The following is a 23259-nucleotide window of genomic DNA, read 5'->3' on the forward strand; positions in this document are numbered from 1 at the left end:
TTTCAGGTAATTTAGGGGTAGGTTTTGCAGATTGGTGCTAGGAAAGTGCTCCTAGATGCTGTCATAGAGAGTGCTCTACTGAGCAGTTTTATATTATTTTGGAGGACTTGAGTTGCTGCTGCTCCCAGCCTGCCAGAGCTGCTTGCTGCTCTCTTCTGGCTTGAGATTCCTGCGCTCAGCTTTCCCAGAACAGTGAGCAGCACTTCATCAGTTTTCTAGGCTGGCCGAATGGACTTGTGAAGTCTTGGAATACAGAGCACTTCCCCAAAGCCCATGGCTTTATTAGAGAATCTCTACAAGGAAGTGAAATATTAATCCCCAGAACTTTGAAATCATTAAAATGATTTTTTTATTAGTCAGAAAAAAAGAGGTATCCACAGGCCTTTTTCTTTCTTTCTGTCATCTTCTTTTTTAATTGCATACCATCTGGCAGATGGAGTTTCCCGCAGACTGACTGTTCTGGTAGGGAGCATGAAGTGGGTTTGAGTTTTGTGTTTTTTTTTTTTTTTAGGGTCCTTTACATAAAAGGATGGGATATAAATTATTTTGCTTCTACTGCTGCAGCAGGCTTTTCTTCCTCAAAACTAATGATATTTGTTCCCAGTTCCAAAGGACAGGGCTATTCCACTCTTGTGGCAGAGCCATTTTATTTTTAATTCAGCTGAGATGCCGTAGGTCTGTGCACTGATGGCAGGGATCTGGAGGGAGCTGGTTTCTGTCTGTACATGTCACTCTGATTCCACTGCTGCCAAACAGGCCCTTGAGCCTCTGCCAGCATGTTGCGAGGTTTTGGAAGATAAACGGCTGCCAATGCGTTGTAAGTTATTAAAAACCCTCCAGTTCCCTGTTGATACACAGTGCTTGGCACAGAAACCCTCTGAGAATTTCACCGTGGGTTCTTGAACATCTGAAACAGGAAGGCTGCAGAATGAGGGAATTTGTGCCACCTGGAGCTGGGTAGAGGTTTCCATCAGGGGCCCATCGGGGTCTGGAGTATCTGGATTTCCCAAGTTCACTTGTGTACCTCTAGCAGGAAAAAAAAAGTCAAAACAGGATTTAAATACGAATGCTTTTTTTTGGTCATACAAGTGATTTTTTTTTTTTTCTCCCATATATCTTAACAGCTTGGATACTGATTATTAATTAACTGGATTGTCTTAATTGGTTGAGCTACAATGCATGGTCTCTCAGTGTTTTGGAAGCACCATACAATTTCCTTCTGTAATGTGTTCAAGAACAATGCTGATCTTCAGATGCTAAGTGCTGCTTCCAAACCTACTGCTGCTGTTTTTAAGATGCGCTGCTGTTTTTAAGACACTTGCTTTGACTTGCTGTATCCCATAAATGCGTTCTGCAGACTCTGCTTCAGTGCCATTCTCTTCTGCTATCAGTGCTTCGTGGTCCTAGAGGTCATGGCACAGCAGGATTTCTGCAGGACTTCCAAGGATTGTCTTTATGCAGAGGCGCCTAACAGGCCAGATGGTTAGGTGACATGTTGCAACATGACTGACAAAATTCAATCTCAAATCTAAGGGATGGAAACACTTTAGAAAGTTTTGAACCCCCATGATTGGAAGAAGAGCTGTTTGCTTTCCATAAGGACTTAAACTTGAGAGAAATAAGGGGTGTGAGCTCCCTGCATAATGTTCTCTCTCAGGAGTAAATGCTGTGTCCGAGGTGAGGATACGTCCCTGCATACTGCAAGTAGCTTTTCTGGAGGCTTAGCAGAGTGTTAGGAATGCAGTGCACTGAGCAAATTCCTTCCTTTGGGCCTCAGGAGAAAAGTGTTGGTGTACAGAGCAGTTTCCCACCCCGTTGAGAAGGGGGAAAAATGAAAAAAGCCTTTCCATAGCACGCACACCCACTAGCACTGAGATGCTCTTATGTAGATGCTGTGCTCCATTCACCCTAAGCATGGCTAACCAACAATTGATTCCCTTCTCTGTAGCACATAAAACCAAAAGGCTGTGTATGAAACCAGTCGGCTTTGGCTTGCTCCCTGCGCTGAATTCCTGTCTCCTCCTGGTATGACCCTGGTGGATTTAATTGGCGCTGCCACAAAGATGAATGCCTCCCCCTGCATGCTCTGACAGCCAGCAGTGCCTCTTCATTAGTTGTCAGCAGCACAGGACCTCAAGGGCATTGCTGATACTGCCGGCTGAACTAATTGTGCCTCTGATATCTTCTAGAGGGAGCAGCCAGGCTGTTTAATCAAACGGGCACCAGCCTCACTGCCCAGAGGAATCTCTATAGCAGCATGCTGTGCTAGCGCAGCCGTGAGCACTGCTCTCTTCCCCGTGGAGGTCTCCTGAATGAGGTGCTGGCCTTATTAGTGCAGTGCTTTCTCAGAATCCCAGAAATGTGCTTTGTAGGGAGCCACCTTGCTGTGTGCCGACGGGGTGGCATGCTCTGTCTTGCTCTCGGCCTGCAAAGGAAGCTGTACCAAACCCCACCTGCTTTTTTAAGTGACCCTTGGAAATGCGTGGAGTCAGCGAGCCAGAGACAGGGAGCTGGCGAAAGGCTGATGGTGTTGGTGCCAGGGGTACATGCTCTTTTCTGTCCTGAGCAGCAGTCATTGCAATGCTCAGATACTTGAGTTTTCTGAGAAATAAAACTCAAACATTCCCAGTTCCTACAGTTCTGTGAAATGAGGTGCAGGTCGTGCCATCAAGCTTCTGCACTGCCATCGTAAAACCTGCTAATTTCAAGCTCAGTTCCCTACAGGTCAATGCATAAAATAAACTTTTTTAGCTATGTTTTTTTTTCCTGCTATGTTTTTTTTTCCTGCATTTGTTGTCACGACTACTGAGGAACACTGGGGGAAGGCACTGAGCTGAAAATACCTGATTTTTGTCCCAGGTTCAGCAGTGACTGGTTTAGTGACATTGTACCAAGTCCCTACTCCATTGTACCCTTGTGTCTACATGGCTTTGAAGTGATACCTGCATACCTGCAAGAAGTAATATCCTTGCACATTAATGTTGTTCTGGAAATGTAAGCCTGAACTAATGGCAAAGGTAAAGTTTTTGTGTCGTTTATGCTGGGAGGTTAAGAGGAGACAAAAGGCAAGGACTGTGACACATATTTGCTCCATCATGTGAGTAGTTTCACTCTCTCTCTTTCATATGGAAGATCCTTGCATGATATCACATCTGTTTGAAGAATAAGATTGGGATTACTCAGTCTAGGACTACTGAAGAATTACAAAATAAAATGCCCTGGCTATCCCACAAGGGGAGGTGTTCCACCTTTTTGCAGTTGGAAGATGTAATCCCTTTTTCTGGTAAAACTCCAGCACTCATATTTAACCTAGGAGAGCCTGAAATATATGATTTAATACCAATCTCTACTGAAATAGAGAAAAAATAATCCATAGGTTTTGTGGTCAGCCTTAAAAATAAGCTGGTAGAAATCAGTGTGGTTTAGTTCACCTGCTTTTAAAACCATAGGAACTAAATCTAGATGCAAGAGATATTTTGAACCCTTGTCTAAGTGTCTTCTCTGAAGCATGCAGTATGTGCAGAACAGGCACGTTACCTGCACTCACATGACTTGGCTGTGTGACTGAAGCCTCAGAAACACGAGCCATCGGAGATCTGAGTAAATGACACCTGCTATCGCTAACCCTTTATTTCATCTTTGTGAATGAGTGCAGAGTAGAGGCTGAAAGTGTGTGTATTTACAACAGTCGCAGTACTACTGCCTGCTTTCTGAATGCCAGTGCCTTGCCAAGGTCCTTTTCTGAGAGCAGGTGGTGGATGAAGTGCTTGCGGAAACTCCCAAACACATGCAGCTTTCATTGACCTTCCTGCAAAGCAATGCCACTTTATTTTCAATCATCTGTTCTCAATGGCATTAATTTCAGGTGGCGGAGTACTGCATGGCTGCTCTGCACGTGTGCAGATTGTTTGCATAGCTATGCCTTGAGTGAAACGTGGGATATGAAATTGAGGTTACAAAATTGATGTTCAGTTGCTGCTTCTGCTTCAGAAGCAGACTGCTTATACTTGGCCCTGCTCAACACCTGATGCATGTGGCCTGATGTGCTTGTTTCACGGGTGAAGTTAGCCGTGCTGATCAGTTTGACACGTGTCTTTCTCTGTGTGACCCACTGGTGTCCCTCTGGATGTTGTCTGCTACTTACAAGAGTCTGGGACACCTTCAAAAGCCATGTAGCGTAGAACAAACTTACAAGTCAGGTTTGTGGTACGCATCTTCCACCATCAGTATACCTGGGTATGGGATTTGCTCGTAGGGGGGAAGGGATAGCTCATATCATAGAAGTTGTGCTCGAGGACGCTGCTTATTCCTACTCCATTTTAAAAGGTGCAGCGGGGATGAATTTCAGCACCTCAGCGCTGTAGCTGGCACTTGAGCTTGACTAGAAATGGCTCTTGGTAGCACTTTGTGGGGCTGAAGGTAAAGTAGGCCCCAGCTCTGTGGTTTGAATGTGTTGTGAAGGTACAGCAGAGATTCAGAAATCTCTGTGTTGTGGTCATTAACTACGTGCCATGGATACACCTCTGTGCTTCTGGGCTTTCCAGGTGTGTCAAGGCAAACCTTATGTCTCAAAAGAAACTCCATTACTTTTGTCTCCGTAACTATTTTTTTTTTTTTTTAGGTTCATTCATGTCCCTCTAGTGGTGGCAGCAAAAAGTCCAGTGAAGCGATAGACACATCTCTGTGTTGAACACCCTGTGCAGGGCTTCCACCTTTACCTTGTTTCACGTCACCAGTATGCAGAAGATACAGCTTGAGACTTACGTTTCCAAAAAATGGTGTGAAGTGGAAAGGAAAGGTGGTGCTAGGAAAAATCAGAGGCAGGAGAGGCAAAATCGTAGGGTCTGTATCCTCCAAATGGTAATGCCTAGCACCTAGCTTATCTGAGCAGAAATGGGCTTGTTTTCCTGAAGTTTCCTGGTCTTAAAGTAAGTTTGCTTCTTGTTTTCTCATATGCTTGGACATTGTTGCCTGATCTCATCCCCCGTCCTGTGGCTGCAAGAGGCTCCGAGATCTTCTGGTCTTCATCCAGTCCTTCTGCAGGCTGTTTTTGTTTTCCCTCTGTCCCACTGCTGGTGCTTGGGGAACCCCAATTGCTATTTAAATAACAGTTCTTTCTTGCCTTTTAACTGTGCGTTAGAGAAATGGAAAAAAATTTGAAGCCTGTGGTGAGTGCAAGGCCCTTGCTAGTCTTAGTTTATTGAGTCCAGCTGTCAGATCTAAGGCTGAAGAGCAGAATTTCCACCTCGCAGCTGCCGGTTTGAGTTTATTCATGTACTGGTACTTGGTGTTGATTTGCTGTGCAGGGTGGTGAAAGCCAGGCTAGCCTGACACACTCCCTCTGACAGCAGAGGGGAACCTTTCTCTGGGACAGGAGCAGCTCCACACAGGATGCTGTGTTGTCTGTCCTCTGCAGGCCCAGCTAAAGCTGCTGCCCAGATCTTTTGTGCTGTATTTCATATCACCACAATATGAAGGGAGTGGTTAGCTTTTGTTTTCTGGCAGAAATTCCGAGGAGGAGCATGTGATTGATGCACACCTGTGAAGAGAGAGCTTCAAATGGTAAGCCCAAGGTCAACTGTCAGGTCTTACTGAAGCCTGATGTGATGATCAGCACAGGAATGGTGTCGAGGAGCAGCACTGGATGGCGTTAAGTCGACTTGTGCTTCAGACTGAGCAGGCTTTGCAGTGGGAGGAGGTAAGGACTGCTCTCGAGGCAGCACTCCAAGAAGACCCGCTCTGTAAAGGGCTCCTTTCAGGGGCAATTAGGGAAAATGTGACGGCCTCGTGTGCCAGCGGGGAGGAGGGAGAAGGGAAGCACCCGGGGAAGGCTGATCTTTGCCGTGTGCCAACTGCGGCGGGGCCTGTGGGGAAGACACCATCTGCTACTGCTTGGCACGGCTCGGTCGGAGCACAGAGCGTGTCATTGTCCTCGACCTCGGCAGCAGGAGCTGGCGCTGAGCCCGTGGGTGCTGCCCCCGGGAAGGGATGCCGTGGCCACCACACGGCAGCAGCGTGGGCACTGCGGAAGAGGGACGGGGAGCCTCAGGCATGGCGGGGTGGTTTGAGAAGTGACGTGCTTGGCCGGGAGTGAGTGCGTCCTACCTGCCTGGGGGGCTGTCCCCAGGCTCCCAGACTGTGGTGGAGCAGTGGGCCTGTCAAGGGCAGTGACACACCAGTAGCGCTTCTAGAAATGTTCAAGGGTGAGAACAGGAGGTTTGTGCGGCCTGATGAGGAAAAACTGGCTCCGTGGAGACCTTGCTGGGCTTGGACAAGATGAGCTAAACCGGGGATGGCTTCCTCCAGGATGAAGCACTGCAGCCCTGGGCCTTGTGCTTTGTGCTGCAGGTCACTGCCATCTCTAATGTCACTTTGCTTCCTGGGGGCAGAAGAGAGGGGCATGGTTCTCAGCAAAAAGCTTGGGCACAGTGCTGAAGCCATCAGGTAGAGCTTTTGTTCAGCAACGTGAACAAAATGATGCATGCGGGGGGGACACGGTACTTCGTGCCGCAGGCAAGCCAAACCCAAAACTCAAGGTCTGAGAGACAAGAGTGGTTGGAGCTGCGGAGAATCAATAACAGAAAGAAACACCGGGCTACCAAAAAGACATGTGAAACAAGTGTTTGCACTGGAGGAAATGAAATAATTTGGGCTGCACCCTTCTCATTTCCTTATCAATGGAAAGTCAAGTCAAGATGTGATAAACAGCAGAAGAACCACCATGGTATAAATGCCTTTTTGCAGTGCTGGAGAGGAAAGCTTGCAAAATGGTGAAGGAGAACCCTGGCAGGATGAGCAGCCTGCGATTTATTACGGGCCCGTGATGGATAAAAGCACACTTAGCTTCCATCTGTTCTGTTTTGGATGATGGCTTCAGAGAGGTCATGGCTTTGGCAGTGATGGATATTTGAAACCAAGGCCATTTTTAGCTGTTCCAAAATGTTTTCCTACTCTCTTTGTTGGACATCCATTTCTCTGAGTGATACGTTCTGCCAGATGCACCGCAGGTGTTGGTTAGCTGCAAGCGTTGGTTAACGTGAGGCTCTCCTCCCTGTCTCCCCCTCTTCCACTGTTGGGCTTGCCACAGCAGGGAAGGGGAGGGGAAATAGGTAGATATTTTGGCACACTTCAGGTAGGTTTACTTTTGCTTTCCTGGAAAGGAAACTCTGGAAACTCTGTCCTAACTGAAACCAGGACAAACATATGCATAATTTTCTTGTGTTTTGTAACTGTGAAGTATTATACAGAGTGAGTACAGCTTGAATAATAAAGAACCCAGATGTCCATCTGCACTGTGATATGAGAAAGGGATTACCGACCAATGCAGTGTGTTCCCTATGACGGCTGAGCGGCAAACATCTCTTTTTTATGTTTGTGCTACCTCATGAACAAAAGCAGGCATCCGAGTGTGCCTTTTATAATTCTACTTTAATTAAAAATGAAGTGGGAGTACAGGAAGCCGTGCCCCAGGCATGGTGGTAGCACTCAGCAGCAATTCTGAGTGAGAGGAAAGCAGCACGGGTGGTCAGAGATACTGAACCAGCGCTTATGGAAAATGCTGTAATTCCTCTGTTTGCTCTGAATGCAGGTTTGGGGTTCTCCTTTAAAATCCTTGTCAAAGACGAGTTAGACATCAGTGCAAGAAAACCGATGTAAAGAATCCCCAAAGGTTTTTTACATGCCAGTCCTGTTCAAGCCATGCTGTTTGGCTGAGAAGTGGGATCTTGTACAGAAGGTGCCGTAGTGTGTGTATGCTGATTTATTGTGTTTTGGGTACAGCTTTGTCCATGCATGCAGATGGTGGGAGAAGAAAAATGTGAAATTCATTATCCACTTGACAGTGCTTTTGATCTCATGGGACTCCTACGTACCTCCATGATAAAACCACGCTTCAAATAGGTTTGGCAGAGCGTGTCAACACCACCGCTGGGATAACGTAGGTTTAATGTCCTCAGAGTACCATTAAGTACTGTTAGATCTGCAGCTTTTTTTTTTTTTTTTTTTTTTGATGCATCAGCTCTTTTAATTCCTTTTCTGTTTTGACAGCATCAATTACATATCAACACGTTATTTAAAATAAATAGATGGGGAGTACTCCCTTGCAAATGCCCTGAAGATCCAGTTGTGTTCATAAGTTACCTTGCTCTGACAAAGGCTGGGGAGAGTTTTAATAAGGCTTTTATTCCATAGTAATTAAATAATGTCTGACTGATGACACCATAACTCAACAGATTAAATTGCAGTGTGGAAATGTGGAATGTGTCCCGTGGAGATGCACGTCAGTAATGAGAAGAGCTGGGTGGTATGTGACACCCCCTCAGACCGTGTCAGCCCTGGGTAAGGCGGCGGGGCTGTGGAGTCTGAGAGTGGGGCAGCCGTGTGTAACGTGTTGTTTGAGGTGTGTTACATTTCTTGGGCTGTAGGCAGAACTGAGACATGTGCAGCATTATTGAGGTATGTGGATTTTAACTTAAAACCAGCACTGTAATTGGCTACTGTCCTTCTCCTTTGTATTTTTATTTTTTAAAGCAGGTGGCTCATATGGTTCAGCACCTGACTAAAGTCTTTACCACAAGGTTGTGGACAGTTTCAGCCTCGGTGTAGGCAGAGTTCATCCTTGGTGGTCTCTTGTGCTTAACCTGTGTCTGTTTCTGAAGAGGAAAGGTAAAGATTAACTGCTACACTTAGCTCTTCATCTTGCCCTTTCCACCTTCAGGGGCACAGCTTGCTGCTAAGGAAAGTATCAGGGTTTTGCACAGCTCTGTTGTTCAGCACAATACACGTTCCCTTTACTAGTAAGGTGGGAGTTGCTTTGTGTGAGGTGGTGAGATCTGCACCGTGTGGCCTGTCACAGTAAGTTGAGTGGCTGCTGTCACTTACGTACTGAAGTGCCTGATCTTGGGCAGCTCTTCAACAAAACGAGGTTGAATCCCAGGCTGGATTTTTGTGCATCAGAAACAGTGGTGCCTGACCTCTCATGACGCTCCCCAGCAATATTTTCTTCTGCGGAGTGACAGAGAACTCCCTCCTAACAGGCATTGCCAAACAGGCTTATCTAACGGCCTTTGTCTGTGCTTAAAATGAATCCAAAAGCATAAAGAGATCAACCTCTCCAAATCCGTTTATTCCGTGTGCTGAGGTGGGTGACCGAGCAGCAGATAAAGACGTCTCAGACGAACAGAGCTGGTGTGCAGGCTGAGCTCTGCCCTGACGCGGTGCCAGGCACCGAGCTGAGAGCACCGCTTGTTGCTGCAGCTCTGCTTCCCTGGTGAGTCTGCATCCTGTGGCACTGGAGCCGTACTGGAGCCAGGCCCGTGGCTGTTCCTGTACTCAGTGGCTTTTTCTGAAAGGAATCACCATCCCCTTTCCATCTCAGACACGTTCCCTCTCCTGCATGGTGCGCCCTTTGCACCGGCTGGGGTCCCCCAGAGCTGGTGCAGCTGCTGTGTGCTGGCTTTCAGGGAGGCCTTGAAACTGAGGGAATTTCACAGTGGGTGTGACCGCGAGGTTAATGCAGTGAATATTCCGTTTCCTATGTGACATCCCGTGCCGGGTGATGCAAGCCAAGAGCACGGCAGTGCTGCCCTCTGCAGCCCCCCGTTGTGCTGGCCACAGGAGGCAGTGGAGTGGCTTTTAGGGCAGCCTGGTGCAGAGGAGGCTGGAAAGCTGCCTGCCCAACGTGCCTGCTGCCCAACTTGGTGGCCCCTGGAGAGTGCTTATGGATGGTAGCGATCATGGTGTAGTACTCGTCTGGGATAAAGCGATCCTGGGAGAATGGGCAGGGTGTCGGTGTGTCTGGACCATGCACTAGGGTGACGCTGTGAAGAAGAGGTAGGTTTGGTATGCATTTCCCACAGCAGCAACTTTGAATGGGCTGCAGAACAGTGATTAGATCTCGAGATGACTTCAAACAAACCCTTTCCTGCTCTGTTTTTGTTCCCACACAGGGCAGGCGAGTCAGCTTAACTCAGGGCCTGACACGCAGAAGGAATGTGGCCTCATGCCACAAGGTGTGCTTAGCTTCCTCACCTGTATTTTCTGGTGTTAGTAGCCGCAGTGCATATCTATCCTAAGGAGCTGCTTGCTCTCTCCTCATGCAGTTTATATGAAATGCTTTCCAGTTACTTCCTTTGTAGCCTGTTGGGCCCTAGGATGCTGCCTGTGTTAATGTGTAACTACAAAACCAGGTGTAGTGGTGCTGTGCTAGTGACAGGCACGCCTCCTGTTTTCTGGGGCTGCTTGAACACCGCTGTATTCTGGAGGTGGTGTACGAATTGCTGCCACTGCTCTGCGTGATGAAAAGCTCTGGGGTAGCTGTTCCAGCCCCCGAAGCGTGGCTTCTGACTCGTTGCCCTCATCTTTCTTTTAGTGCTAGGAAAAAGCTGGACTTGGAGTTTTGCAACAGGCACAAGCACAAGAGCCGTGCTGCACCCCATGGTCGCAGCATTTCTGTCTTGAGTACGGGGCTCTTACTCACGTGCTTTGACTCGTGCAGCTGTGTCAGAAAAGACTCCCTTGAATACCTTGCTTCGGGGGAAAAAAAAAAAAAAGAGAGAATGAAGTGTTCCACCTTGTATTAACACATTGCAAAAGGAGCTTCTGCTGACGAGGGATGATTCACTGCTCTGGCAGCAGAGAAGCGCCCACATGCAGTTATTCCAGGTTGCTGAATGCCAAGCGCTTGCCGTGGTGGTTGACCTTCATCTCTGTAACTGGGAGTACTTGGAAATCTGGCCCCAAATGGCTTCCATACATTTCAGAAGCACTTCTGTTCTTTATTCTTCGCCTGTTCCAGAAGGAAAGGTTTGAATATTCAGTGGTTAGGGTACGATGTTAGAGATACTTGGCTAGCTGGTGTTTCACCTGTGTGATGTCAGGAAGGCATCAAGAAGTGCCTGTTGCTAATGGCTAGTCAAAAAGAAGCAAAGAGGGTTGAGGAGGGGGAATACCAGTTGTCTTGGGCCTCCTCCTTTCCTCCTGAAACATTTATGACCTCTGCCTGGCAAACCACCCCAGTTAATAAGAATTTTGCAGCGGTACCTCTGACTCCTGAGACTGGTGGCAAAATTCCCAGCAGCTGTAAACAAGATTGCAGCCGGATGATGACAGGATGTTGTGGAAAACACTGCAATGCCTTGACATTGGAAAGGGGATTTTAGGTTGAAAATTCCTAAGTCTCCAACTGGAATTTAGCTGTAGCCATGTTTACACCCCCCCCTCTCCCCTGTGTGAATGTGCTTGGGGGAGTCATCACAAGGACTTGAATAAGTGCATGTGGTCAGGAAGTCTGTTCCAGATTTCGTCCAAATGCCCTATATGTAATAAGATCCACCACGGCTCTGGGAGTATGTTCTCAAGTGTAAAATCAAACAATAACATTCAAAGTTGGCCTTTTGTTCTTTGCAGATTTCACTGCGTTACTGCACTGCATGAAAAGAATAAGAAGCCCACAGTAACGTGCTCTCTAAGCTTGCCCATAGCTTGTTATAAAGTTTTTAGAAGAAAACACGTGAGGTTGAGTTACCTCTGGAAGATGTTGACCTTTACAGAAGAACAATACCTATAATCTGACTTCTGCTGGCTTGAAACTGATCGTCTTTAATTGACTTAGAGTACTTCTTGCAAAGATCAGATCCTGTTTCAGCGATAAGCCATTTAATAATGAAAACATCTACAGAGCATGTTTTTGGTGCGTGGAGGCATGTGTGTGCGCAAATGCAAGCATGTGCACTCAGCGTTGCATGGTGATATACATGTGGACGTGGTTAAAAGAAAACTTTCTCCTTTGTGAGGCCAGAATTGCTGCGTCTAACCAATAACAACCATCTACAGTGTGACAGCCTTTGGAAACATCAGACACCCCCTGCACTGTAAGAGCTCTTCCAAACCTGCCCTTACCTTCTACACAGAAATCCTCTGGGGGAAGCTCTCCTGCCTGTCTGTGACATAGCTAACGCTTCACAGTTCTGCACAGAGTGCAAGATTTTTATCCTATACAAAAGAATGTATTTTTTCTTTAAAGCACAGGCTTTGGATTAGATAGAAATCGTCTCATTTTAAGATAAGGAAATTTGTGAAGTTGGACCTTAGTAAAGCGTTTGTCAGTTATTGAAATGCCACCTTAAAGTTAATGTAGCTTCCCTCGTTGCCCGCACCTGAAAACATGATGCTGGTCTGGTTTTGGGATTATTTTTAAGAAATTACAGAGATTGCAGGTTTTCCCTGCGGTATGTGAGCAGCTGGAATGTTTCAGGGGGGCAGTATAAAAACAGTGCTGTTTGGGTCCTGTAAGCAGCCAGCGCTGGAGCTCTGCGAAATCCCATCAGTGTGTCCCGCGAGGCTTGGCCGAAGATGAACTTGCTGTTCCCTTCATGTCAGGAAGCAGAAGAAAAAGGGCGTTCATGTACACTTTCTGCTCTGACTTGGGTCTTTTATTTTTTTCCGAGATGATTTAGTGGTAGTGACTTAATGACTTCAAACAGAACTGAAATAAACTGCTGCCAGTCGGCCCTAGATAACATAACCTATCTGCTCGATGACTGATGGCAGTGATCAGATTCACTTTGTTACCGATGAGGCAACTGGGAGCCTGTAGGCAAAGGTGAGAATGGCAGGCAGCAAAATTAGTCTGCCTCAGGTTCAGGACGCTGCAGCCGCTCTGTGGTGGAAGAGCAGGGGAGATTTGGGGGTTTTTGTAGTGTCTGGGTGGCGTGGTGCTGCACTGGGGGGTGACTGAACGGTGCAGCAGCCACAGAGAAGCTGTGTCTCAGAGGGAGCCTCCACCTGCATGCAAGCAGGCAGGTCTTCACCCTGCGCTGCACAAAATGGCTCAGCCTTCTAGGTAATTGCTACACAGCTATCCCTCCAAAACATGACAGCAGATAAAAACCCTCCCCCTCCCATACATTCACCACAGTATAATTGTGATTGGGGTGATTGCTCGGTCCTTCTGAGACCAGTGTCTCTTGACAAGTGAAAGTAGCGGTGCTCTAGCATAGGAGATGTTCCTAAGGACGTTTCGATTTGCAGAAAGATACTCTGATTTCTGAGAGGGGAAGTCCACATCTGCAAGCTGTGGTGGCAAACGGCCACTTGCATTTCCCCAAAGCTGAAATTCTTGGAGGCTGTTGGAAGGTTTTACATTAACTCGGGAAGCAAATAGAAGTGGAATTCAACTCGTGTTGCTAGCTGGAAAGTTAATTCCTTCAGTGTTTTAATGCGTAATGACTGTGAGCCCAGTTGGATTTGTGGGATATTTGCACGCACAACTGCCACATCTGCAGATAGCACTTTCCCAGTGCAGTCAAACCCCTGTGTTTGCGACTGGCATACCTCAGTTTTACTTAGTGAAAGCTTTAAAGTCAAGCAGCACGAGAGAGATAAGGCGTGTGCCTCGCGGCTGGATTTCTGTAAAGGTCTGGAGTATGGAACATGGGAACCCTCCAAAACTGAATTGAAAGAAGTGTTGCCTACCTCCATGAATCACTCGGGGAAGATAGGGTGGGTGTAAGCCCTCATTTAGGCTGTTAACACAGTTTAGGGTGGCTGCCCTTGGACCAAGCCGCCTGCTGCTTGCTCCTGCAGAAGCCCCTACTCGCGTGGACCCTGGGAGGAGAAGTGGCAACAACTGACAAAGAGTTAATAAATCCAACTAATCCAATTAACAATCCAAATAAATCTGCGTGAGGAGGGACAGCACGGAACTGGTGCTTCTTCCCAGAAGCAGCTAGGAATCTGTGGAAGCCAGAAAAAGCCCACTCTTGTAAGTGGAGCACTGGGACCTAAAACCTGGGAGGTAATGCAATTTGTAGCTCACTTGAGAACTCCAAGTCAAGAGAACAAGCCAAGATGGGAGACTGAATTATCTATAAAACTGCCTGTGCAAAATGATTTCCTTTCTCCTTCCAAAAATGTAACACACATATGTGAAAAATACCATTTTCTTTCATTCTTGAATCATCAGTGACTGAAACGAATCCCATAAAGATCCTCAGTATGGGAGAGACAGTGTTGTTGTGGCTCTGCTACTTGGATTAGCCGAACTTGTTCTGAGCAGGGAAGCTGAGAAGTCAGGAAGCTGGGCAAGGCATGTAGAGCCAGCATCCTCTCGGTCCCTGTTCAGACAGGTGGCTGCTTTTTTTGAGCTCTGAGAAAGGGTCTGATGTATCAGCTGTGCGTTTACCACCTGAAGAGATGGCAGTTGGTTATTCATAAGCTTGAACTTCGGAGCTGCAGTGAGATAAAATTGCCTGTCTACGTCGATAGGGTTATTTCTTCCCACTTATGTGTTAGAGGTTTTTATTTACTGTAGTGTATGAAGACAGGAGTTTGTGTGCCTTTCCACAGACATCAAGACATGCACGGGAATGTAGGAGATGATAAAATATTAGACTTGGCTACTTACTATAACTAGCTAGTCCAGTCTGCTCAGTGTTGCCGAAGCCTTCACTGAGATTGATGGGTTGCTTTTAGTACGGTTTTTAATGAAAATGCCAAGACGGAAAGTCAAAATTAAATATTTCAGTGATGCACGTGTTTTAGAGTAATAATTAGAAAAAGAATGATGTACTGCATTTCTTTGTGAGAGACACAGGACTTTTGTAAGTACTCTCATTGTGCCTGATACCCTTGCTCCACTGGTGCTCTCGGCAGAGAACAGGAACTGCAAACTGTTCGTCTCCCTGTCCTCTGCTGCATTGATTGGGACTGCCCCTGGAAACCCAAGAGGTACTGGTCTGGTTTTCCTGGATAAATACTGAAGAAAAATAGTGTCCATCTGTTGTTTGTGAAAAATTTGGATGGGGAAATGCTGATTGACGCACGGTCAAAGACTTTGGCAGGGGATGGCGAGGAGCCGTGCACCCATGGGCTTGCAGCTGCCTGGGGAAGCTTTACACCCAGTTTGTTCTCACCAGAAGGCAGTTTGTTTTCCTTGGCTGTTGCAATCCTGTCCTCCTGCAGACAGCAGCACATCCCCAGTTGCTGGGGGGCCCAGCAGGTGTGCAGGTGTCTGCGCTTGTGCACAAACGTGTGCAGGGTGTGGGGCTTGTGTGAGATGCTGGCTGGGAGCCGGCGTTTGCTCTGTCCCAGAGCGTGCATCTCCAAGAGAGGTGATCACAACCCTTGGTATAGTCCCTAAACGCTGAGCATCACTTCTGTCTTAAATGGGTCCTATTTTTATTCCCTGTTCATCTCCTTTTTGCCTACTTGCATGTCCGGAGTGGTGGTAGCAAGGCTGTCTTTACCCATGGTGGCTTTTCTTTCATCCTAGGACTTGCCTTCCATGCAACTGAACACAGCACAGCTGTCAGTGCTGCTCCAGCTCTTGCTACACGCAGCCCAGGAGCACGCTACCTGAGACTCTCAGTGCTCAGCACTGTCATGTCCCACCGCTGTCATTTGTGTGCCCTGTGGGGGCCGCGTGGAAGCAGCACCGACTGTCTGGTTCATCAGCATTAATTCTGGAAACTTATAATTTTTCTGGGTGTGCGGCATGGTTATTATGCCTGACTTGTAACTGGTGGCATCAAGTGGGGCAATTCAATGAGCCTGTTCCCCAAAAAGGTCCCAGAACCGGCACGAGCTCTCGCTCCATACTCAAGAAGCAGAAGAAGGCAAGGTGCTGCCTGACCCTTGGTACGGGTGCTGTGAGCGGTGCTTGGTTGGGCTGCATGATGGCACTTCTGTGGGCACCCTGTCTTCATGTGTCTGCCCCAGATTAATTTCTCGAGCACGCCAAGTGAAATGTTTTCTGTTTCTCTGAGCAAAATCTGATGCAGGGTGAGCTTTAACACTGGGCCTGTAGAGCCAGCAAAGTGTGAGCGAGTAAATGCAAATATTCATTAGTGGGGGATGTTTGCACTTTGTACTGAACGGGAAGAAAATAGATCTTGGAGGGGATAGTGGTGTGCTGGAAATATGCTGAGCAGTGGGGAGCATTATTGCATGCCCTGTGCTCTGTTCGGATGACCGCATGCCTTACAGCACTCCTCCTCCTTCCTACTGCTGCTGCCTTCCCTCTGCTCAGGCCCTCGTCTTCCTCTACACCTGCTCTTTCTTGGAGCTTTACTCCTGTTTGTAGTTTGCATCCTACATTTTCTTACGAGGTGAGATATATGCTAAAACACGTCTGGTTTGGGCACCCTTTAACAGTTCTAGTGAGCACTAAGCATAATTCCACGTGCTGATATTGACGATTAGCAGATGTTTTCCCCACCCACAGATAGCTTTCCAATTCTCCCCCGGGGTGAGCTCCACCTTTTTGGGGGCTGCCTTTGCACGGTGAAGTAACTTACTGTGTACAGCATCTAGGAATATTTTTTTTTTTTGGTGATTTCTGCCAAGGCTGTGTAAGTGCTCTCCAAATTCTGGCTTCTGTCAGACTGACTTACTGTGGTTTGACACAGAAATTAGTTGAACATTTTTTCCATGAGCTTCTGGAGAACATGTACCAAGTCAACATCACAGTATGCAGTCAACTTTTATGAAGAATTAAGAATGCTTTTTTTTTTTTTTTTTGAGGAATGCATTTTTCATTTTAATGAGATGGAAAAATGCGTTTGTGTAAGAAGAGCTTGTTCCCAGGGCCACAAGGACCTTTCCATTCATCCCTGGGCAAATGTGAAGACAGTCAAATGGAAGTTAAAAGCACCAAACGCGAACGTTAGTGGTGCTGCAAACTGGGCCTGAGAGGAAAACCATTTTTGGGGTGATAACATGATGAATGTCCAGTAACACCGCTGCCTGGGAACACCACCACCAGTGCCCTCCCTGTGCCCCCTGTGAGAAATGCTGGTTGGGAGGAGGGACTGTGCAATGCAGAACGACTGCTCCTCTGCCTGATTGCGTTTTGGGGAAAAAAAGGGGATATTTTGGTCCCTTGACTACAAGAACCAGACGAAATGTTACGGCTTACTAATAGCACCAGCAGGGCAGCGGGAGTTTTGATGACGAGGAATCCCAGGGAACAGCGAGTGTTCGGTATTCAATATGTTCGGAAGAGGCATTTCCCTCGTGACCTCTGGTGCTTCTCGTTTTGGTCATGGTATTTTGGAAACTTCGTCTGAGGTCGCAGAGGTTCCCGAGCACTGTCTGCTCGTGGTGGACGAATTGTTCCAGGGTGCAACTGCCGCAGCCATCGCTCTGCGGGGCCGGGCTTGTGCAGGCTTGCTGCAGGCGCTCTGAGATGGAGGGAGCTCATATGGTACGCTGTGCTCTGTCTGTATATGCATCTAAAAACCCATTTTAATTAGGACGTGAGTGTAAAAGGCTGTTCTGAAGCAGCATAATGCCTTGCAGATGTCCAGGAGGTGGAGCTGGTAATAGTTATGCTCACAGAGTCAGTCACGTTTCACTCCCAGGGAAAGAGGATCTCGCCTGCCCTGCCTGGCAGCTGGCTGCCAGCCCTGGTGTGTGTGAGGATCTGGGCAATCTGCACAGAACGACCTAGCTGCAAAGCATGTCAGCCTGCACTTGTGATGGATGGTGGGACTGAAAGCAAGTCACCAAAAAGCTGAGTATGTTTTGCACATACACGGGATAAACTTTGTATTTTGCTGAAGATGCTGAACACGGGGCCCAGCCCAGAGGCAGCAGCGTGCTGTCTGATGTGGCATGTCTGTCGCTGTTCCCAGAGCTGCCTCTGCTCTTGATGTGTCATGTATGAATCCATGGCTGCCCATACAAAACTGTCCCATAAAAGGGGAAGTCATCCTCTTAGGGATGCATTTTTCCCATAAGCCCTCGACCTTTAATCCTAATAGCTGTAAACAACCCTTGACCTGGGAAAATCTTTTCATTTTCTTGTTCTTCCCCTTCAAGTGTGGGAAGAGAAGTCCCACTCCTTAACCTTTGCACAAGCACGCATTAATCTAATTTCCTACCCATCATGACCTACTGATTTGAAAATTGCAGCTACACTTAATTTGATTTTTCTTCCTACGTTTCTGTGTGATGTTTTTGCTGTTACCCTTATTCGCGTTTTTGGTTCAGCGCTGGTTCATTTACCCTGAGTTGCAAATACCAGCTGCAGAGCAGGCAGACTGTTGTCATTTCAGCTCATCAGATGTCTGCACATCAGGAGAGGTTACTGCGTGTACACGGGGGAGATCAGAGCCATCCCCTTTTGGTCCTTCAACTTCTTGGGAGGCCTCAGCCGACTGCTGTTGGCTCCCTATGTTGGCCTGCTCAGCAGAGCGGAGCCACTGTAGCAGAATGTCTGCTTGCTGATGTTTTGGTCTAGTTCTCCATAATTCTAGCTCCAGGACTGATTCATCAGAGGAGTCACGGTGGTTTTCAGCAGCTGGATGAAAGAAGGCAGCCTGAGCAGCAGCAGCCACGTGGGTACGGCAGCATGGGCTGAAACCAGCCTGTGTGCTCTCTGCGGGGCTCGGCGTTGCTCCCCGTGCCAGCTGATTTAAAAAAAAAAAGAAAAAAGTTATCATCCTCTGTGCCCTGGTGCTGTACTTACCCTGGCAGGGTGTTTTGGAAGGCAGCAGAGGCACACCAGCTCGTTAGCAGGCACCTCAAGTTCACTGGGCTCTCAGGCAGCAGATCTAATCTGAGCATCGCATCTGGGACGTGAGACAGCCAGCAGGTCCACGCTTAGTCACACGTTTAGCTTTGATCTTCGCTCACTTAATTGAAAAAATGGAGGTGGAATTAAAGGGATGATGTGAGAAGAAAAGTGTTTTATATTCCTGTAAGGAATGCTGTAAGCTGCGGTTAAGCTGTGGGGCGAAATGGCAGTAGGTGGGGTGAGCAGCAGCTGCTACTGGTTTTGCTTCAATCCATTAAGAGCTAATGTTCGGATTTCAGGAGATGCTTAAGAGGTGTTGTTACAAAAGATGCCCTATGAAAATCAGAAGATTACATTACTTGAAATTAAAAAAATAAAATACATCTATGTACATTTATAGGTGATGAGGGGCAGCTGACACACGTCTTTTTTAAAAAAAACAACAACTCTGATCTCCAGAGTTGCACACCTCTCCAAAGAGGGGAAAAAAGCTGACTTCTTTTCTTCTGTATCTTCCATTGCTAAAGGCTCAGTCAAAAATGTTTGTTTTGAGCATAATCCTAGCAAGCCTTGGATTAGCACAATACCTTGAACTCCCCGTCGCCGCAGAGCATAACATCTTTTCCCATGCCTATGGTTAATTGCTGCAAATCCAGCAGTTCCCACGGCTTGCTATGAATTCTTTCCAGTAAAATTGCTGAATCTCAGAATTAAAGCCATCAAAAACGGCATCTGTGAAAGTAATGAATCCTACGTCTTTATAAATCCTAAGTGATTTGAGGTTACTTCCTTAACTGTTTTCCATCTTCTACCTTGCCTTGCGTGTTTTTTAATTCTTTTTAACTTTTTTTTTTTTTGTAGCAGTCTGCTCTCCCATCTGCAAGAAATAATCTTTTTCTGAAGAGTTTACTGTTTTGTTTATAAGGAGAGCATCAACACAAAGACAGGCTGTCTTGTGCTTGCATTAGAAGCATGCCTTTTTCTTCAAAGGTGAGCCTGAGTCAAAATATTTTCCACTGCTCATTTCAAAATGTGGACAAGTTTACAGTTAGGAAATTCTCATGACCAGCGAGCATAACCGAACTGTGCTGACCCCATGGTATGGGTGGGTACATTGACTTCACTAAGCTTCATTGCCTAAATTTGAAGAGAAGAAAATGTAAGTAAAGAGAAGTTTTAAATAGCAAACTGGATATTAAAGTGTATTAAAAGGAGATTTTGCCAAAAGGTTCATTTTAATAACACGATAGCTGCTGATTTAGATGATAATTTCTTCATTGTTGCAAATAGAAATCTACACCCAAAAAAAAAAAAAAAAGCAGGGTTCTGTAGATGTCTTGCATGTGTATGAAAAAGGAACAGTTGGGGAAAGCTGACCTGTACTCTTTGAGAGAAGAACAGCAGCGTGGGGATGTTTGTTCTTCCTCTGAAGTGAAACAAGACATCCCAGGGAGGTTACTCTGTCCCCTCTTGCTTTTATTTTAAAGTAAATAAGATCAACTCGTGCTTCCTAGAACTGCTCTGGGACATCTTTTTCCCAGTGGATGCAGAGGTTAAAGTGATTGAATGAGGTGCCAATTAACAAAGAAAAAAAATACACCCCTACTGATAGCAATTAGGTGAGTAATAAATGATTGTGCAGGGCTTTCATTTTCTAAGAAGTATTCAGTTGTGTTCAATAATCATATTTTAAAGTGAAGAAACAATTTACTGGCTGTCTTAGGGAGATGTAGGCATCTCAAAACTACCTCGTATTTTTCTGCAACAGGGTACTTGCTTTCCCTAAGAACCACGTGCAGTTGAATGTGGTCATAAACTAGCAGGGAATTAAGTGATGGATAAGGAAGGAATAACTACTGGTGACGTTTTGCTTGGATACTTGCCAGTCCCTGATTCGCTGGAGAACCCATTCCACGTTACTTTTCTTTCTGTTGGCCCTTGGTGTATTTCTGCTTTCAGCAGAAAATGCTGCCGTGGGTTTAGGGCCTCCGGGGTGGCAGAGGAGCAAGCGGACAGCGAGGTGCTAGTCCTGCAGGTCTGGGTAGGTGTGTGCTTGGCTGCTGGCTAAGTAGGGGCGATGGGATGCTGCAAGGTGGGCGTGAGAGAAGAAGGAAGTGTGGCAATTTTTTTTCCAAATGGTTTTTGCATGATCAAGGATGTTAAAAGATGCAGATCCTTTCAGGTTTTTTTTTTTTTTTTTTTTTTTTTTCTCTTTCTTCTGCACTTTTCCCAGTGCTGTAAAGCACAACTCTGATGACATGCATGTCAACTTACCATGGACCCAGGTTTTTCAGCTCCTTTGGCTCTTTTAATATTCACGTGGAATCAAGTGAGCCACTTGCTGCCTAATTGCTTTAATTTGCATGCCGATCAACTCAAGTGACAGCAACCGAGTTGGAAAAGCACTCTGAGCCTTTGGGATGGGAGGCAGGTAACATCTGTGTTAACACCACTTTCTCGATGCGTAGTCAGTGGCTTGGATCATCTCACATTACGAGGGCTTTTCCACAGAATCACAAACCCAAGAAAATGTGCTCACCCTGCCTGGCCCAGGTCTGTCTCATGGTACCTGGGCAGCTCCTCGCTGGGGACTGATCCTGCAGCACTCCCGTGTGCCTGCGGCTCAGAGCAGCCATCTGAGAGAGCTGCTGGCTGCGGTGCTCTGCACACTGTGATCTTGGCAGGGTTATTTCCCTAGCTGGAACAGGACATGGCACCCCACTGGAACATGGCATTACACCAATTAAGACGAACTGCTCAGTAAAGAGAATATAAGGTCACTTTTGCTTTGAACGGATGCATCAGACCCTTAAACGTTGCTACTAGCTGGTTGCCTTCATGGTAAGGAGAAAGCTTTTGTAGTGTAACTGTTCTGGGGTACGCGGGGGACTGCTGCCTACCCGCAGCCTTCCTTTTGCCCTCTGTGCTCTTGATGCCACCGCGGTGTGGGCTGTGGCTGAGCCGAGGCGGTCTCCAGCTTCTTTTCTTCTCCTGAATCACGACTGTGTTTTTTCATGGGAATCCTGAAAAGATAAGATGAAAGGCGATGTAGACAAAGGCCTATTTAAAAATAAGGCATGCTTTTCATCATCGAAGGTTTTTCTCCTGAAATCTTAGAAACGGCTGCCTGTAATCATGTGGTGTTTTCTCAAAGCAGACGACTTTCACCAACGAACTTGGCTTAGGCTGTCTTGTAGAGCAGCCAGAGAAGAGGTAATATTTACCAGATTTGACATGGGAGGTCAGTGGGAATGTAAATAGAGTAGTCCTTCAAAAGACAGCGAAGTCAGAGCAATCATCCTGCAGCTTTGACAAATTTACTAACATCTGTTCTGGTGCCATTTCTGCTGCACAGACCTGCCATTAACTGCGGAGAGGAGAGGGTTTTAATTAACCGAGCAGATTGACATGCAAAACTTTGATAAGATTGCGCCATCTGGGTGGGTTAGATTTGCAATTCTCTCCGCAGCTTCCTGGATTGGGGTCTACGTGAGCAATGCCCCAGTGAGTCTCAGGAAGACGCCCCGATGCTCGCACAGCCGCGTTGGTGAGGGATTCGCATGGTCCCGAACAGCAATGACACTGAGATTAATAAGCAGCAAAACAAAGCCCACGTTGCTGAGAGATGAATTCCCTGCGAGCAATGTGTCACTGGGTTCGTACGAATTCAGCAGCTCAGGAGCTTGCCCTTAATTCGGATGGAAATTGATAAATAAAGTCTTGCTGTGTTGTAAATGCATAACGCGTGGAATATATTCAGTTTATACTTTAGTATTTGTCATCTCATCAACTTGTAATAGATCAGAGCAGGGTGTTTAGTGTGGTGAGATGTGGCTATAAATAAGGGGCTTTTATAGGTTCAGAGAAAATCTTTACGCGCTTTAATTGTGTAGACAGGTTCAATTCCCAGGGAGGCCACGAGGGAAATCTATTGATAATTTTAATCCTAAATCCATTTGATTTAAGTTTTTGAAATGTGCTGAGCCAACTTTTCCCTGTGGCAGTGTTTCTGCTGAAGCAGCAGGTGTGTCGTGTCTGGGGTGGTGCTCGAGCTGGGCTCCCCCGTGTACAGTGACGAAGTGCCTGGTGAACAGACAGAGCCCTTTGGGACATGGTGCTGCTATGCTGGTGCTGCTTACAGTTGTCTGAAAGCCCAGGGAGCCTGGTCTGTCACCTTTCTCTGTAAGATAAATGCACACTTCATTCAAAAATGAATTAAAAGCTTCAAAAAGTACGGGTTCTGAGCCAGCCTTTTAAGCTCAGGTAACTACTCAGCAGTTTGCCAGTGCTCTCGTCTCTGAGTGAGGTGGTTTTCTTTCTGCTTTAATACATGAGCTGATACTAAGAGCTGATACAACAGGCTGGTATGTCAAATGTTGCAGGAACCTGAAGGAAACTCTTGTCAGGAATTCGCGAAGTGTCTGAGAAGTCTGAGCGGCTCCGTAGGAGGCCACAGATAACAGTCTGGCAGTCTGGCTGGAGTGCAGGGAAGCAGCTTCAGTCTCTCTCACTTGATAATGGCAGTGGGTAAAACCAGTAACTTTTGCTTTGCTTTTTGGGTGTCCAGTTTCTTCAGAATCCAGGGGCGAGGAATTGGGTTGTCTTTTCCAGCTGGACCGCCTCTTGTCAAAGCGGCAGCAGCCTCATTGCAGGCTGCTCTGGCAAATGCCCGCAGCTTGTGCCGCTGTTGTCTGGGGTGTTCAGTACTCGCTGTGCTGCAGGAATGCATGCAGCTCTTCCAG

General features: G+C 46.8%; 1 protein-coding gene across 7 annotated transcripts in view; it reads left to right on the forward strand.

Moving 5' to 3' along the window:
* ARHGAP24 (Rho GTPase activating protein 24) overlaps positions 1–23259 on the forward strand; it is a 214846-nt gene that overhangs the window by 103398 nt on the left and 88189 nt on the right. The window lies entirely within an intron of this gene.

Source organism: Anas platyrhynchos, chromosome 4 (genome assembly GCF_047663525.1).
Source record: "Anas platyrhynchos isolate ZD024472 breed Pekin duck chromosome 4, IASCAAS_PekinDuck_T2T, whole genome shotgun sequence".
NCBI classification, from domain to species: Eukaryota; Metazoa; Chordata; class Aves; order Anseriformes; family Anatidae; genus Anas; species Anas platyrhynchos.